A 15,762-nucleotide genomic window follows, 5' to 3' on the forward strand; every position below is an offset into this window, starting at 1 on the left:
CTCACCGGTGGGTTTCCGTCGGAATCGACGGTTTCCCCGATGAAGATGTGTATGCCGCCAAGCCGGGACGATGGAGAGCTTGACGGGGTCGGTTTTAGCCGGAATCCAACATTCATCCGGAGGGACGATCGGCGGATTTCCGGCGTAAAGGACACGCCCCACGGCGATGGTGTCGTCGTAGCTTCCCCTGGCGGAACCCTCCCGGTTCCGGCCTCCGGACGCCGCAGGCCCCACGGTGGCGCCAGCTGTCGTTGCCTGATCGACGGTGCCTCGGAGGAGGGATCCTCACGAGGAGGAGAGAAGTAGGGGCCATAGGGCGGAGTGCACACGGGACGGTGGTACGCGATTTACCCGGCTTCGGAACACCTGCACGATGACGGGGCCTCTGCTTGCTTGTTTGGAATTATGCGGGCGCTTTCGCGTTGTTACAATGAGTTGTGGTTGTGCCTCTAGGGCTCCCGGGATCCGGCTTATAAAGGCGCACGGATCTAGGGTTTACACGGAGAGTCCTAGCCGGATTACAGATAGCCTAACTACGGTACAATATCTTGCCGTGCACGTCACGGATCCGCCTTCCATACACGTCGTATCTGGATCCGGGTTCCTCATGGGCCTCCACGGATCCGGGTTACTCCTAATGTCGGTACGGATCAGGACTTGCGATCCTGGGCTGGACTTCTTCCTTCATGATCAACAGCAACTGGGCCGCCCGATGGGCCACATGCCTCATCACCATCTGTGGGCCACCCGGGCAGGGGCGGGCCCACTTCAATTCAAGGGTATTCAGTTGAATACCCAATCTTTTTTGACAAAAACTAGGCATATACAGGCAATAACACTCATACAGATGGAAAAAATACGGAAATGAGAGCGTGGGTAGAGTATTCAGCCCAAAAGGCCTCCTGTTTATGCTGGCTGTCTCCTACCTACTCTAAGTGGCCCAGTTAGCTATTTGGCCCAACTAGCTCTATCACTCGCACCAGACATTGTCGAACGGTCGCCGCGCCGATCCGTCGCTCGTTATCTCCTCGTGCAGAGTTCTTGAATCGCCCGGCCGCCGCTCCTCCTGCCTCTCCCCTCTGTGCTTCGCGGGCGCGCTCGCCGGACCGCAGTTCGACCGTCGGGCCGGCGTGTTGCACTGATGCTGGGTCAGATAACCGAGTTTCGTCTCCCCTTCTCCAATTTCCCTAATCTGGTCGCTATTGTGAGCATGCGGTGCTGTGGGATGTCTCCCTCCTCTCTCTCCAATTTGCAATCCTTGAGGATTTCAGGTATGTAGAAATTCAGAACAACTTCAGTTCCGATTAAGTCTATCTGAAATCCGTATTTCTTGTAATTTGTATACTTACCTATCTTTTCTTCTGGAACACACGCCTAAGTGTGTTGCCATTTTTTGTCCTATGTATATTTGAGCCGTTGCTTGTTTGTTATCTTAGCAATTGATACCTTTTTATGTTGAAAATACTCATTTTACGATATGTTCCATGAGTCTATGATATAGCGTTAGAACTATATGATGCTACAATCAATTATACATGCCAAACACTAGACTTTAGATGGTCAAAAAATAATCTAAGTACTCTTTGAAAATTTTGAATACACACTGCCAAAATCCTGGGCCCGCCCCTGCACCCGGGCTTCATCGGATCTAAGCACTGTCGATGGCATACCCATGAAGTATACCCACAACACAATCCGTCGGCTCGGTCTTCCGGAGGTGCTCATAGGGGTAGGGTGTGCGTGTGTGCGTTCATAGGGGTGAGTGTATGCGCGTGTATGTGAGCGCCTGCGTTTGTACTGTGTTTCTCAAAAAAAAAAAACTTCAGCAGGTTTTCCATGCTGGACCAGGCAAAAAGAGAGAGATGGACCTCACAAGGCCCACTGTTACTAATTGGGCCTTGGGGTAGAAAATAGGCCTTGTAACCTTCACAACCATATATTCCTGAAATCTTGCTTTCGGATCTGAAATTCTGAACATGTTCAAAGACTCAAAGTTCGTGTATAACACACATGTGTGGTTTAGAGAGGCATGAAATGGAAATACAGCAAGCCGCCACGAGAAGTACTAGACTGAATATATCGGTCTAGAGTCTAGACTGCAGTTTCAGCAATGCACATGCTCACTTAATTCGACTGTATTTTAATTTTGCAGGAGAACATACAAATCACAGATGATGCATACGACACGCATCAAAGTGGGAAAAATTAATTCAACGACTACATTTTAGTTTAATTCCTGGTGCACTCTGAACTCGAACTCAGAAACTGAACAAAGCAATGTCGAGTTTCAGAAAAGAATAATGATCAACTAACAATACATTTTTTCGATAAAGAAACTAACCCGGAATTGATCTGTACACTCCTAATTTGTTGGTTTGTTGAGAGAGGATGATTGAGTTTTTCTGTGACTACCGAGCAAACTAACATTGGAAAAGCTCAATCAACTTTTCTCAACTGAAGGAGCAAATATCTTCTCGTCTAGGTAAAGATATTGACCCAATTTCAATATGAATGAAAGTTTATTGCAGTTTACAATAAAGTTTGAATAGTATTATTCGTCGCAAAGGTGATACCATTGCCACAGTAATGGCTACCTCACCCCCGAATGTGACGGTCAGATGGGTTTTGCTTGGATAAAGGCTACTGACATGGAATACTCTAATTCACCGGCTGGGAGATATTCACCTATCGCCTGAACCGGACGAATTTAGATGGAATCTTCATGTCGATGGCACTTTCTCAGTCAAATCTTTATAAAATGCGATCCTTCATTCTGATATACCAGTTGATAATAATAAGAAAATTTGGAAGATGAAGATACCATTAAATATTAAAAAATTTGGATGGTATCTTCGTCGAGGAGTTATTCTTACCAAAGACAATCTTGTTAAGAGGAATTGGCACGGAAGTTCATGGTGTGTTTTCTGTCATCATGATGAAACCATTAAACACCTATTTTTCCAGTGCCAATTTGCAAGATCTATATGGTCAGTCATCCAAGTAGCGTCTACCCTGTATCCCCCGACTAGTGTGGCCAATGTCTTTGGCAATTGGCTTCACGGTATCGATTCAAGGTTCAAGTTGCTTCTTAGGGTGGGGACGCTAGCAGTTATCTGAGCGTTTTGGCTAAGTAGAAATGACAAGATTTTTAACGATAAAAATTGTTCTTTGTTGCAGGTCATCTACAGATGTACAGTATTCTCCGTTCGTGATTACCTCTTCATCGAGTGGAGAACCGAGACCTATTTACGGAGGTCTGTACACGGTTGGAGGCTATGACGAGGGATACTTTTTTCCTAAGGGTGGCAGCATAGTCTACGGATTGAAGCCCCACCCTCACCTTAGGCGTTATATGATTCATCGCTTCGATATGTATTTCGCCTAGTTTTTTATATCTTTTGACTCCAGACACTTAAACGGGTGTGCATCCTGATTATGCAGAGGCTGGATGTAATTGTTTCTTAAAATAATAAAGCATCCTTTATCGAAAAAAACAAAGTTTGAAACAGCAATTTCATGTCTATCACCCACGAATCCACGATGGTAGAACCGTAGAAGGCCCACTCCGATCCCGGTCACAAACAACACACTGCCGGAACATTAACTAGCTAGAACTATGCAAGACCTCGTCGACGAACCTGTCGAGGTTCCGTTGCGACGACCCGCCTGCCGCGACCGCGCTCGCGGCCTTCTCCTTCCACTCCGCCGCTTTCCTCCTCATTGCCGCCGCCTTCTCCCCGTCTCCCATCAGCTCCTTCACGGCGGCCTCCACCTCTGCCTGGCCGGCTTCTCGCGACAACTCGACGCCCACACCCCACTCCTCGCACGCGTACCGGCAGTTGGTCACCTGCTCCGAGAAGAAGGGCCAGCACAGCATCGGCACGCCGGCGCGCAGGCTCTCCACCGTTGAGTTCCACCCGCAGTGGCTCAGGAACCCACCTGTGGCGCGGTGGCCCAGCACCGCTTCCTGGTCGCACCACCCCACCATCAGCCCCCGCCCCGCAACCTCCTCAGCAAACCCTTCCGGCACCGGCAGCATGTCGACGCCGTCCCGCACCATGTCGGGCCGGACGACCCACAGGAACGGGCTGCCGGCGGCGGCCAGCCCGCGCGCAAACTCCACCATCTGCTCCCTCGTCACCACGGTGATGCTCCCGAAGTTGACGTACACCACGGAGCCGTCCGCCGGCTGCGCGTCCAGCCACGCGACGCACCGGTCGTCCTCCTTCCACAGACTCGAGGTGAGCGACGGGAGGTAAGACGGCGGCGACACCTCCGGGCCGAGTGGGCCAATGGTGAAGGTGTTGGGCAGGCGCGCGCGGATGGCGTCCAGCGCGGCGCGCTCGAGGTCGTCGAAGGTGTTTAGGAGGATGCCGTCGGCGGCGGGCGCGTCGAGCTCGCACTGCTTGATGTTGATGGTGAGCATTGTGTCGTCAGCGTCCGTGGTGCGGATGAACGTCGGGAGGTCGCGGAGGCGGACGTTGCTGATCATGCCGGCAATCCAGTCCAGGGGCGTGTCTAGGTACCCGTTTTTTTTGAGAGAACACAGCACTTTATTGATCACATATTATCAATACAAATAGTCTTCCGGATACAATCCGGGGCAAAATCAGAGATAAAACCTAAGCTAGATACATCACAAGTTCTAGCCAAAATGTGTGCTGCTTCGTTAATAGAGCGGTTGACATGCCAAAAAGTTGCCGACCTGAAGCCTGCTGCCAGGTGTTTAATATCCATCACCACAGATCCTATTTGGGAGCGATCCGGACTTGTAGCCTTAACACGTAGAATCAGGGACAAACAATCTGACGCAAAGATTACCCTGCTGAAGCCCATGTCTCTAGCAATAGCCATCGCACGCCGTAACGCCAGCGCCTCGGCTAATTCCGGAGACGTGAAGCCAAGCAACGGCTCACTCGCTGCTAGCAGACATTGTCCAGTGTGATCCCTGAACACCGCTCCCATGGCCATGCGACGTCGATCAGCAAACAAAGCTGCGTCCACGTTCACGAGCACCTCTCCTGACGGCGGCGGAGACCATTTTTGAAGTTTGCTGGTCTCACGCCTAGTGCCAGGTTTGGTCTTGAAGCAGTGCTGAACAATCATCTCAATGTAGGCAATAATCTTTGCACTTGTACGTTTTGGATCTTGGCTTCCTTGGTTGTTCCTAGCATCATTCCTTGCATCCCAAATGTGCCAACAACCAACAGCAAGCGTGGTGGCTTCCAGTTCAGTTGCTCGAGAGAGGAAATCAAAAAGCCAATATTTCGGTGATGTAAACTCAGAACGAGCAAGCTGAATACTGAAGGTCTCTTTTACTACCCGCCATACCTGTTTTGCAAATTGACATTGGAGCATTGCATGCTCCACATCCTCATCTCTAGCACAGAAGACGCAAGCATCATTGGCAGGGACATGACGCCGAATTAGCTGGACGCCGGTCGGAAGGCAGTCGTGTGCAAATCTCCGGAGATGAATTTTCATTTTCCCAGGTGCGTTTATTTTCCAGATCATTTTCCACTCCTTCTCTTCATTCACAGCAGCCGAGGACATGCCTCCACCTCGCTTACTCCGACGAGACAAAGAAGTTTGTTGATCTGGCCATATTGTACGCTGACCGAACCGAGTAGATACCATTATTGGTATGTGGCCAGCGAACAAAATCAGCTTCTTCATGCGTACTGATCTGTATTTGCATAATTAGATCCGCAGTCTCTTTATCAAAGAAAGCATAGACAGTTTCAGGGATCCACGTCCTAGACTGGTCATCAATCAAGCACTGAACCGTGGCTGCATCAGGAATGGGCTTGATAGGTGTTAACAAATAGGGTGGGCAATCCGGAATCCAGTGATCAGATTTGATGTTAACTGATCGTCCATTTGCAATGCCCCACTGAACACCTTGCAGCAAAAGTTCACGACCATGTAAAATGCTCCTCCAGGTGTATGAGGCCGATCTTGGTTTTGGAGCGTGCCAAAAATCTGTATGGGGAAAGTACCTCCCTTTGAGTACCCTCGCACACAGTGATGTAGGCTCCGTTAGCAATCTCCATCCCTGGCGCCCTAACATGGCCTGATTAAACAAGTTAAGTTCACGGAAACCCATGCCGCCAAGGGATTTAGGAGTGGAGAGCCAATCCCAGGGATCGCCAATGCAACTTCTTCTTACCGTCCTCAACTCCCCACCATTGGTTAGAAATAGAGGCCCTCATCTTATCACAAGTTGAGACGGGAATCTGGAAGCAACTCATAACGTATGTAGGAATGGCTTGGATGACGGCCTTCAAAAATACTTCTTTGCCTGCCCTAGACATAGGCCGATCTGTTACTCCATTAATACGTTTCCACATCATATCATAGAGGAAATTGAAGGTGGCCATTGGCGAACGCCCTACCGAGGTGGGCATGCCCAAATAGAAATCATTAAGGATGTCGCTATGTACTTCCAGGCTACCCTTCACTCCATTCTTAATCAACTCGCTACAATGATTACCAAAGAAGACCGAGGATTTGTCCAGGTTGATCTTCTGGCCAGATCCATCACAATATGTCTTCAATGTATTTTTGAGGGCCTCAACACTCCTACTGTCACTCCGGGCAAAGAAAATGCTGTCATCTGCAAACAGTAAATGTGAGATAGGGGGGCCGAGTCTACCATTTCTGATTCCATAGAGCTCACCACGGTCCTCCTTTTTTTGCAGTAAACATGACAGGCCTTCTGTGCATAAAAGAAACAAGTAGGGGCTGATGGGGTCCCCTTGTCGAATACCCCTGGATGGAACCACTGGATTAGTGAGGTCCCCGTTAACACGAACAGCATAGCGAACACAAGTTACACATCGCATCACTGATTGGATCCATGCAGGGGCAAAGCCAAGCTTACTCAGACATCCATGCAAATAATCCCACTCGACCCTATCATATGCCTTCATCATGTCAATCTTGAGGGCAAAGAAAGGTCTTTTGCAATCTTGATGTCGAATTGTATGTAAACATTCAAAAGCGATGAGAGCATTGTCTGTGATTAGCCTTCCCGGAATAAAAGCACTTTGTTGTTCAGAAATAATCATAGGCAGAATCACTTTCAATCTATTTGCCAAAACTTTGGAGGCAATCTTATAGATTACATTGCACAAACTGATAGGACGAAAATTCTTGAGATGTTTTGGCTTGGATACCTTCGGAATAAGGACAATGATAGAGTCACAAAACCCTTCAGGCACCTCACCACCAGAGATGAACGCCCGAACAGCATTACAAATTTCTTCCTTAAAGAAATCCCAATGAGTTTGATAAAACAACGCTGGAAAACCATCAGGCCCAGATGCTTTAGTTGGACCCATTTGGAAAAGTGCAGCACCAATTTCCTCATCAGTGTATGGTTTGCATAGATCATCATTCATATTAGTCGTCACTTTCGGAGGAATCGCATCAAGAACTGCATCAACTGAAGCACATGGTTCAGAAGAAAAAAGGTCCTCATAAAAATTCTGTACCATACCTTTAATCTCCTCCTGTGCCTCGCACTTAGAACCATCCGCACGCACCAACGAATCAATCTTGTTCGTTCGCCGCCGTGCCGATGCCCTCGCATGAAAGAAGGAGGTATTCCGATCTCCCTCCTTGAGCCAATCAACACGAGATCTCTGTCGCGCCATGATTTCCTCACGCTCAAAGAGCTCACATAGCTCGTGCTCAACCTCTCTCTCTTCCTTAACATTCTCTACGGACGTACTGCCGTTCTCGAATATCATGCAATTTGCCCTCGAGCTGCCTGATCTTCTTCCGCACCGAACCAAAGGTGGCACGGCTCCAATCCTTCAAAGACGAGGCCACCCGGCCTAGGTTAGACCAAGTCGAACGAAGGGACCGAGAGCCATCACACCCCTCAGACCATGCCTTCTCGAGCACTTCTTTATAATCTGGTGCTCGCAGCCACATAGCTTCAAACCTGAAGCCACGTTGAACAGGCATTATGTTAGCCTCTTTTGACCTTTTCTCTAGGGAAATGAGGATAGCGTAATGGTCAGAGGCAGTAGTAATCAAATTATCCACCACACAGTCCTCAAACATGCAGGAGAAATCACCATTTGCGACCGCCCGATCAAGACGTACTTTCACATTACTGTCACAATCTTGTCGATTATTCCATGTATACTTGGGGCCCACAAACCCCAAGTCCAAGAGTTCACAATCCTGCAAGCAATCCTGGAAGGCGCTGATTTGTGCTTCGGTCCTATTACGAGGCCCTAGATGTTCATCCTGGCTCAACACCTCATTAAAATCCCCACAACACAACCAGGGGCCATCCCATTGAGATCGCATAAAACGGAGAAACTCCCAGAACTCAGGACGACGTTCTCGGCGAGGTTCACCATACACAAAGGTTGCTCGCCATTTTATTCCATTTTCCGGTGTAATATGAACATCAATGCACCGTGCATTACAAGGTTTCAAAGTAACAGAAACAGACGACAACCAAAATAATGCTAGGCCACCACTGAGACCTACACTACTCACAGCATAGCATCCCGAATAGCCTAAAGACCACATAAAGCTCCGTACTCTGGTATCCCTCATCTTCGTTTCAGAAAGAAAGAGGAGGGAGGGGCGATGAGCTCTCACAAGCCAGCGGAGCTCGCCAACTGTCGCGTCCGACCCCAATCCACGACAGTTCCAGCATAGGATCCTCATTGCGTGTGGCGGGGCTGATCAACAGCGCCCGCCGCCCGCCTGATCCGCCGATCCATTGACATCATTCCTTCTCTTCTTGTTAGAATCATCGCTCACTGTCTCGTCGGTGTGCACATCACCTTCGACAGCAACAGAAGTATTGTGATGAATCACCAACGCTAGCTGATTCGCTGGCTCATCTGCCAGCTTGGAAGGGGCCCTTGGGCGATAAACCTGCTGATTTTTACGTTTCTGGCCCACAAGAGCATTCCCATCCTGAACTGGATCTTTAAACTTGTTTGGAACCGTGCTAGCCTTGGGGAGCTTGGTACGTGAACGTGCCTGCTTATTCTTCGCTGGGGACGAGGCATCATCAACATCATCCGTCCTCTGTTGTTTTTCTGCTGCCCCACCTTTATGGTATGACTGACCTGGCCTTGCCTTGGCAGGTGAAGACGGCCGACCATGCCCAGTCGAACCAGACCCACTCGAAGACCTTGCTCCTTGATTTTTCTTCTTCCTTTCATCGGGAGCGCACAAACGGTCAGCCGAGTATGGGAGTTTCCCCTCAGCATCCCTTTCTCCAGGATCTTTACATTCAGTTGAAGAGTGTCCAAGGATGCCACAAGAGAAACAGTAAAGAGGTAAATTCTCGTACTGGAGATCAAACCAATCAGTTGCTTGACGACGCTGTGAAAAGACTGTGACTCCCCGCCGCAACGGCTGGTCGACGTCAATCTCAGCCCGAACTCGCATAAAGCTGCCCCAGCACCTTCCATCTGCATCACAATCCACCACCGGCGTACTGCCCTCCACACCAATAGAACTGGCAATTGTTGCACCTGCCTTTCTGTGCATGTAGCCGAAGGGTAGGTTGATGATCCGAACCCAAATCTTCAGCCTATTGAACACCATATCCTGCGGCTTGAGATCAACATTGAAACCTTGCAGGAGAACCGCGTGCTTACCCACAACCCATGGCGGGCCATCCAACACACGGTCCATGTCCGCCTTTGTAGCAAATTCCGCAATGAAAACATTGTTTCCAGCAGGATTCAGAAGTAAGCCGCGTGGGTTACCCCACGCCGGGCGCAACGCCGAAGCGATCGTACTAATATGCAGCACAGAAGGAGAGAGGACCTTGCCAACCAGTGTCCACTTGGAATGGACTGGAATCTCCTCAACGCTGTCGTCGATCACGACCGCCTCGGCCTCCGCCGCCGTAAGACGCAGGCGGCCCATCATCTCTGAAACATTATCCTCAGATCCAGGCGCCGCCGCCATTGAAGAAGGGGCAGATGCGTTGCCCCTCGATGATCCTCCAGCCTCCATGGAGGAAGCAGTAATCACCGTCTTGCCTCTTCCCTCCACAGTCGGTGAACCCGTCATCTTCCACTCTCCCGATCCACAACTAACCAAGGGCGGGTAGCAATCCAGGAGAGCCCCTTTATCGCCCCGAGTCAGCGAGGAATGCAGGTGAGGGTTTCTGGGTTGGCCGAGAGGGTGGGGAAGACACGGGAGAGGACTCGCGCCCGCGAGCACGTCTCAAAGGTGGATTCTAACCCTAGTTCTAGGCGATCGCCATTAGAGTCGCCCGAGCCCTAGGAGAGAGAAACAAAAAACCGATAACTTAGTAGTCTATCCCTTGCTAGGCGACGGTGTCTAGGTACCCGTTGGTGAAGCAACTCTCGTCTGCGTGTGCACGTACGTTTGAATCAGTTCCAGTTACTTAACAGTGCAAATGAGAACGCATACAATATGAATCTTTAGCGGACTATTGCATCCACGTTTCATATATATCGATTGGAGGAAAGTGAACATGTATGCATATTTCAATTTATGATAAATCTTTTGTTTGCTTTGAGATATGGATATGTAAGCTCTTATGTCATTATTCATGCATATGGTACAATGCTCTCAAATCCATCACTCTCTCCCATCCACTAATCCACCTATTTAATTCTCATTCTAAAAGTAAAAGGACCTATATCAGAGTAATTATCAAAATAACATTACGTTTTAACCAGTGTTTTTATTTCGACAATTAAAAGAAATCCAAAATTAACAAAATTCAAGATATAAATTCCGAAACAAATATTATGATTCACAATAAACCCAATGAAAACAAATTCAAATAGTCCGCATAGCGTATCTAATATAAGTTCCATGGAGAATGGATACTACGTGGGGACGGCTGCCTGTGTGGCAAGACTACACATGTGAAGGAGTGGAATGCTCCACATAGTTACCACGCGGCGATCGTGTGGCGGCCATGGTTGTATGTGCATCCTCGTCCAGCAATCGTCTGGCAGGCGCGTGCAAATGGCTATTGTTACATGTTCATGCCACCATGTTCATGCCACCTCGTGAACATCCTGTATGCCTCGTCAACTGGCGATTGTCCCATGTTCATGCCTACTCAGCACTGGTTCTGCATGAATGGGCAAGCGTCGGTTGTCGCTTTTGGCCGGCTTCTGTATTTCCCGGGTATAGCCACCGTTCGGCTGCGTACTCATATTTTCCTACATAGATGTTTCCAAATTTTTCCATGATTTTGGTACAGTTTTGGCCCATCACGAAATAAAGTGCTTCAACGATGCTATAATAGCCACACAAAAAATCTGCCTAGGTGAGGGTTATGAATGAACGAATTAATGTGATTTATCATTTTAGTGACATCCGACGGTGGTGCTGGTGGTGGTGGTGGGGGGGGGGGTTAAGTGAAGGTTTGTATTACGATGGGTTGTGCCCAAATGGTGACATATCAGATGTGTTTTCTGTCCCTTCCAAAATCCTTCTTCAATGTGTGGGTCACAATGATGTTGTGTGTGAGCAGGCCGCTGGTACATGGACCATGATCCTTATGTACCATAGAGAATGTAAATATAGCATGGACCATCTGTCCAGCCGCCGTTGTCTTGGGAGGACCGCCGCATGGGCCACATCCATGGAGCATATCCCTCGGACTTCAGCCGTGCTTATCCCCACGGCACGGTCAGACTAACCACCGGTAAGTTGATGTTGCGGGCCGCCGGTAGGCACTGATACGTCAAAAATATGTCTATGTATTTTCGAAGTTTGTAATGATAGTACCCATATTATTTGCCTAATTTATTCTATTTCCCTACAGTTTTATGTATTTATGGGATTTTCCAAGAAAACTTATTATTTTAGCATCTAATGGTAGAAACAGCCAAAGACGGAGTGCATGAGACAGAAGAGGGGAGTCAGAGGCTCCATAGTTTGTCTGCTCTACCATGACGCATCGTGGTGGGTCCACTCCCCCTTGATCATCCGATCTTGCTGAATCTTGCACCTCTGTGTCTGTCTTGACCTTATACCATCTACATATACCTCCTTCATTTTTTCATAGCACCAGAGAGGGTGATAAGAGGCGAAACAACAAAACTGAGAAATAGAAGGGCGCCAACAAAGTAGATGCATAATATTAAAAAGTTCTTGTATTCTTTTTTTCTGATCAAACTTGTAAGTTAGGGCTGTTGGAGATATGCCCAAGAGGCAATAATAAAGTGGTTATTATATATCTTCATGTTTATGATAAATGTTTACATACCATGCTATAATTGTATTAACCGAAACATTGATACATGTGTGTTATGTGAACGACAAGGAGTCCCTAGTAAGCCTCTTGTATAACTAGCTTGTTGATTAATAGATGGTCATCGTTTCGTGATCATGAACATTGGATGTTATTAATAACAAGGTTATGTCATTGATGAATGATGTAATGGACACACCCAATTAAGCGTAGCATAAGATCACATCTTTAAGTTCATTTGCTATAAGCTTTCGATACATAGTTACCTAGTCCTTCGACCATGAGATCATGTAAATCACTTATGTCGGAAGGGTACTTTGATTACATCAAACGCCACTGCGTAAATGGGTGGTTATAAAGGTGGGATTAAGTATTCGGAAAGTATGAGTTGAGGCATATAGATCAACAGTGGGATTTGTCCATCCCGATGACGGATAGATATACTCTGGGCCCTCTCGGTGGAATGTCGTCTAATTAGCTTGCAAGCATATGAATGGTTCATAAGAGATCACATACCACGGTACGAGTAAAGAGTACTTATCAGGAGACGAGGTTGAACAAAGTATAGAGATACCGATGATCAAACCTCGGACAAGTAAAATATCGCGTGACAAAAGGAATTGGTATCGTATGTGAATGGTTCAATCGATCACTAAGTCATCGTTGAATATGTGAGAGCCATTATGGATCTCCAGATCCCGCTATTGGTTATTGGTCAGAGAGAAGTCTCAACCATGTCTGCATAGTTCGCGAACCGTAGGGTGACACACTTAAGGTTTGATGTCGTTTAAGTAGATATGGAATATGGAATGGAATTCGAAGTTTTGTTCGGAGTCTCGGATGGGATCCAGGACATCACGAGGAGTTCCGGAATGGTACGGAGAATAAGATTCATATATAGGAAGTCACTTTCCAAGTTTGGAAATGATCCGGTGAATTTATGGAAGGTGGTTTCTAGAATTATCCGGAATAAATCACTATGGAAGGAGGAGTCCCGGAGGGACTCCACAAACCCTAACCAGCCAACCAAGTGGGAGGGTGGAGTCCATGGTGGACTCCACCTCCTTGGCCGGCCAAGTAAAGGGGGAAGGGGAGAGTCCATGTCCCTCTAGGTTTCATCCATAAGGCAGTTTTTCTGTTGGGGTCTTATTCGAAGACTTTGGGCAGACCCTTGGGGTTCCACCTATATAATGAGGAGGAGAGGGAGGGGGCTGCCCATGGCTTGGCACCTAGGGCATCCAAGGGCCGGCGCCCAAGTGCCCCTCCCCTCTCCCCAAACCCTAGCCTCTCCTCCTCCACATAATACTCCCGCAGCGCATAGGCGAAGCCCTGCCGGAGTTCTCCACCACCACCTCCACCACGCCGTCGTGCTGCCGGGATTCTGAGGAGGATCTACTACTTCCGCTGCCCGCTGGAACGGGGAGGAGGACGTCGTCTTCATCAACACCGAACGTGTGACCGAGTACGGAGGTGCTGCCCGATTGTGGCACCGTCAAGATCTTCTACGCGCTTTTGAAAGCGGCAAGTGATCATCTTCTGCAACAACGAGATCTAATCTCGTAGGCTTTGGAAATCTTCAAGGGTTAGTCTCGTGATCTCCTCGTTGCTCCCATCTACTAGATTGCATCTTGGCTTGGTTTTTCGTTCTTGCGGTAGGAAATTTTTGTTTTCTATGCTACGAATCCCATCAGTGGTATCATAGCCGTGTCTATGCATAGATTGGTTGCACGAGTAGAACACAATTGTTTTGTGGGCGTTGATGCTTTGTTGTCTTTAGTTCGTGTACTTTGCATCTTTGTGGCATAGTGGGATGAAGCGGCTCGGGCTAACTTTACATGACCGCGTTCATGAGATTTGCTCCACGCTCGACATGCAACTTGTATTGCATAAGTGGCTTTGCGGGTGTCTGTCTCTCCCACTATAGTGAAGATCCAATTTACTCTTTCTATTGATCACACTAGTATCACCGTTGTGGTTCATGTTCGTAGGTAGATTGGATATTACTCGAAAACCCTAAACCACGTAAAATATGCAAACCAAATTAGAGACGTCTAACTTGTTTTTGCAGGGTTTGGTGATGTGATCACTAGTAGGAAAACCCTTATAGGCAGAGCTTAGTTCTGTGGCGCACCACTGAAAATGCGCCACAGACACAGAAATAGCTTAATTTTGTGGCGCACTGCTGAACATTGCGCCACAGAAATTGTATGGAGCCCACATCCTGCCACCACCAATTATTAGTGTAGGTATTTCTGTGGTGCACATGGCGTGCTGCGCCACAGAAATAAATCTTTCTGTTGCGCACGTGCTTCGGTGTGCCACAGAAGTAGTTGATTTTGTGGCGCACTTGCTCGGGTGCGCCACAGAATTAAGGTAACTTATATCATCTCGCCCGTGCCCTCCCCCGCCTGTTCACCTCTCCCCTCTCCCCTCTCCTTCGATCCGCCGCGCGCCGCCATGGTCGTCGCCATTGCCGTCGCCGCCGCCTTCCTCCGCGAGGGCCGCATGCCGCCACGGTCCTCCCATCCCCGCCACCTGCAGCACAAGCTGCCGCTACGGCGAGGAGGGGCCGCCGTCGCGTGAAGGTGGAGGATCCGCCGCGTCCTCCTCCTCCTCCACCGCTGCCGTCGTCGTCAACCTCCTCGTCCACCCCTGTCGTCGGTGAACTCTCTCCCCTCCCCTCCCTCTTCCTCTCCCGCGCGAGCACAAAGTGCTCGATGAAATGCTCGTGCTTCTAGGTTGTGCTGCTGCTCTGGATGCATTGCTGTTGCTCTGGATGCATTGATGTTGTTGCTCTGGATGCATTGCTACTAGTTTCTTTGATTCAGTGATGCTGCTCATGTGCAGTATATGAATAAATTACTTTGTTGCCTGCATATGGATAGTTTCATTTGGAGTGACATGCTATATTGGCTCTATATATATCTGCTCCAAAGGTTCCATTTGGAGCTTGGATTGCTAGTGGTTAGTATATTGTTATGCTTGCTAATCCTTGTTGTTGCTTGTCTTAAGCAATAGAAATTGTCTATGCCTCTCTGTACTTGCTTACCATTAACTGGTGAGCTAGTGATGCTTATTGGAGTGTTCTATATCAGTGACACTTCTATGCTGCTACTACATATTGGTGTTGGTTATTGTCAACTTATATCACTTGCTATGCCTGTGTGGCTTACTGGATCATATGTACCTGTTGTTTGTGGAGGTTTACTGCCACTTGTTATTGATGAACCATGTGATGGTAATGATTCAATTTAATTCAATGATGCTAATTTGATTTCCATCCTTTGTTGGAAATAAATCCATGTCTGAACCTGTACAAGGTAATGAAGACTTGCTCACTTGGTATTGCTTGCTAGTTGGACATTTGGTTGGTTTTGATGCTACTCGGTTCATTTAAATGCATGAAATGCTACTATGGTATGCTACTGTGGTATCCTTGTGAAGAAAATGATGGATTCTTGTGAGCTTATAGTATGCTACTATGCTACTGTGGTATCCTTGTGAAGATTTACTTGATGGATTCTTGTGAG

The 15,762-nt window shown here is 48.1% G+C and overlaps 1 pseudogene; it reads right to left on the bottom strand.

Moving 5' to 3' along the window:
• Positions 1-3,604: 3,604 nt before the first annotated feature.
• Positions 3,605-15,762, bottom strand: part of LOC124672808 — a 47,987-nt pseudogene continuing 35,829 nt past the window's right edge.

This window comes from Lolium rigidum, chromosome 7 (genome assembly GCF_022539505.1).
Source record: "Lolium rigidum isolate FL_2022 chromosome 7, APGP_CSIRO_Lrig_0.1, whole genome shotgun sequence".
NCBI lineage: Eukaryota > Viridiplantae > Streptophyta > Magnoliopsida > Poales > Poaceae > Lolium > Lolium rigidum.